We start from the raw sequence: 3,621 nt of genomic DNA on the forward strand, positions 1-3,621 counted from the left end.
TGATGAGGTTAGTGCTGATGTGTCCTCTGTGAAAGTTATGGTTGGGGACCCTCGGGCTTGTAATAGTGCTGATGATTATATATCTTGGTTGTGCTATCAATTCTGGTCCCATGTTGTCGGTGATGTCTACCCCGGGCGTCTTTGTTGACCTCAATTTTCGTTCGAGTGCCCTCGAGCGCATTCGATCGATGCTATTGGACCTCGCCAAGTTCAATTCGGGCTCGGACCGACTCGAATTTAGTCGAATTGGGCTCGACTGTGTTTAATTAGACTCTATCATTTCGCTCGAATCGACCCGACCCCATTTGATTTAAATCAATTATCATGCTGGACTCAATTCCGTGTGATCGAATTCGTCGCACCGGCTCGAACCCGGATTAAGTCGAATTCGCACTCGAGTCTGACCCGATCTCAGCCAAATTTGGCCTGGTTCAACTTGGTTTGGTCCCATTAGGATCCAATTGCCTTTCTAAACATTTTGAATTTATCCCCTAAATCAAGAAACTACTTCAACGGCTATGATTTAACGGGATCCTCATTTCAGCCCAAATCCCGCGTCTCAGACGATTCGCTGAGACGGGAGCAGGCCTCGGGCAGAGGCGAAGCTTCGATGTTTGGGTATAGAGAGTTCTAACGGGTGGCGAGCTCTCTCTCTCTCGGGATTCCGTTCCCCCTCTTCCACTCTCTCTTTCTCACGATGCCAAGACCGGAAACCGGCTCGGTCTCTGCCTCCGTTCGCAAATCCCGACTAAGGCTGAAGCCCGGCATCCCTGGTGCGACCTGATCCCGACGGCAGCAACCCCGATCTCCTTCTCCGGACCGAACCCGTGAGGAATCCCCCTGCTCCCGTCTCTCTAGTTCACGGCAGACCCGAAGGCCCTCCTCCATTCGATGTCCGGTTTTTGAACCCCGGACGAGCCGAGCTCCCTCCGACGCCTCCCGACCTCGCGTGCCTGAACCGAGCTCGTCGCCTCACCGACGACAGCCTCGCCTGTTCTCTTCCTCCGACCTAGACCCGAAGTCTTCCTTTCCTGTTGCTCGCAATCGGCCCAACCAACCGAACGCCTGCATCTATAGCACCTCTGTTCGGACCAAACCTAGAGGTCAAGGTTGCGAGCTCCAAGACCGAGCCCCCGTCGTCTTCTCCGAACCGAACTGGACTCCTGAACTGACCGAAATTCCCTTTGCAATGTGAGTATTTCCTTCTTCATCTCCTTCTCTTGGTTCCCTCACTTCCTCTTTTTTTTTTCTTCTATTGATCCTCTTTTTCTTCTTCTTCCTCTACCTTTTTCCCTCATCCTTTTCTTCTTCTCCTTCCGTAAAAGAAAAAAAGAGAAGAGGCAAAAAAATATGGAAATTGCTGGAGTCTTCTTTTGTTATATACGTGCACTTTTGTTGATGAATGATTTATTAAATGATCCATTCAAGGGCTGATATGGATTGCTTGTGTGATTTATATCAAGCAGGTGGAATTTTCTCTTATGTAATAATTTGTTTTGTACAATCTTATGAGAGTTGCATATCAGATGTTTGTTGAAATGCTTATTAAAAAAAAAATAACACAAGCTTGAGCCAAACAAAACATGGAGCTGTGGTATTTGAGTATTTTCTTTGGTCTTGTTAATGTTCCTAAATCATTCATGAATTTAGATAGAGTAGAGAGCTGGTTCGTTCACATAAGTGAGAGCTATATACATAACATTTATGCAATCCGATTCTTGTAGATTTTATGAATGATAGGAGAAAGTTACGTGAGTTTTTTTTTTACTGACGGGTTTGAGTGATCTTATATCATTTGAAAAAAAAAAAAGAGAAAAGGATTCTTGGGCAATGAATTCTATCTTTCCAAAGAAATTTTGGCATTAGATCCGTTAATTTTTGTTCTTTTGTTTTGAATAAATTTTATGACTCGTCGCTAAGAAAGTGATGATATATCTCTTGAATTATGAATAATGCTCCCCTTTCGAAAATATCAAATATTTAGCCTTCATTGAGAGGACTTTGGAGAAGTTTTCTCTGTTTGGATATGACACGTCTTTATTAAACTTTGTGAATGTTTCAAATAAGACATCAAGTTATTCTTATGAAGTAGATTTTGTTCTCTAACTCTCACATGTGTATCTCGTTGGAAGTGAAATGTGGCGTTTTCTCATCTTGTTTCAATTTTAATGGGGATAGTCATAACCATGTCAGCAAATCTTTATGTTCATTTGTACCATGAGTAGCATCTGGCATGAGTAATAGGTTCTTCATGCTTTGAGAATAAAGAAATGTCGATGCAGTGTTAATGCATTCATGTTTTGTCTCACATATGCTTGTAGTCATCTTGGAAATTTTAAATGAGCACGTTTGTTTACATGTATTACATGGATATGAGCTAGCTTACATCAGATTCTTTGGTAGCTCATATTAGATGTGCTACAAGTGAAGGGAATACTATCACAATAAATCAGATTCATGAATATCTTGTTGATTTAAAATTTTGTAGTTGGATGAATGCTTATGAAAATTTGGGTTAAAGAGCTAGTTGAAATATTTAGTGGCGTAATAACTTAATGACAATCTAGAGCTCTTATACGTTTGTAATCAACCCATGGAGACGAGTTTTATGTCTATCATTGAAATATTTAAGCTCTTAATTTTCTTGTGCAATGATATCGCGCGAGGACAAGTGTAGTTTTTATGATTCGATTTGAGTTCCAAGCTATTTTTGTAAATGGACAAGTGCAGTTTTTGATGAGTTTTAAGTCCCAAATTGTTTTAAGAATGAGATATGGGTATCCAAAGGTTGTTATGCGATACAATTTGGAAAAGAACAATGGTGATTTGCTTTATTTGAAAAAGAGCTTTTAAGGTGAGATTTTATAAGGTACTTCATATAGAAGAGTTTAGGTGTTTCTTGTCAAATTATGAATGATGGCTTGTTACAAGTTTGAAGCTTTATTTGTAAATTGTAACCTTTTGAAGTATCTTTCTACATTTAATTCGTTATTTGGTGTTAAGGATTTTGTAGAAAAGTTGTGTAGATTGTTTGAAGTTCTATTTTGTGAGAAGAAGAATTTCAAATGTTCGATATTTTGTAAGTGTTGGAACAAAAGAAATTCTTATGTCTTTGAAATAGAGTTTGTATGAGGTTGTTTGGCATTCTTATTTCTTTTCCTTGGTTTCTTGATGAGGAAGAAAAATTGAAGTGAGGTTTTGCATTAAATAGGAATCATTGGAGGGTTTATGTCTCATGTTCTAAATGTGAGTTTTGTATGAGATTCATTTAAGGTTGCGTTGAGATATTGAGTGGTATTGTCTCTTTTACACAAAATATTTTATGTAAGTTTTTGTTGGAAGATCAAATGGGTTGGGTTATTGTTGGAGAACAAAATATAGAAAGCTTTCATATCGTTCATGTGTTAAAAAAGAGGATTTATGAATCGATTTATATTGGAAAGTGTTGCAATTTGCTTTGTATTAAAAATTGAGTTTCTTATAATTTGCTCCCATTATTTCTTTGCGAGTATTTATGTTTTTTGAAAAGTTTTTGTGAAGGTTTTGTGAGTCTTTTCTTTTGTACCGAGAAATTGTGTCAAGTTTTGCAAATTGTTAAATGTTTTTTTTTTTTTTTTTTAG

The sequence above is a fragment of the Dendrobium catenatum genome, unplaced genomic scaffold, assembly GCF_001605985.2.
Source record: "Dendrobium catenatum unplaced genomic scaffold, ASM160598v2 fragScaff_scaffold_370, whole genome shotgun sequence".
Taxonomy (NCBI): Eukaryota; Viridiplantae; Streptophyta; class Magnoliopsida; order Asparagales; family Orchidaceae; genus Dendrobium; species Dendrobium catenatum.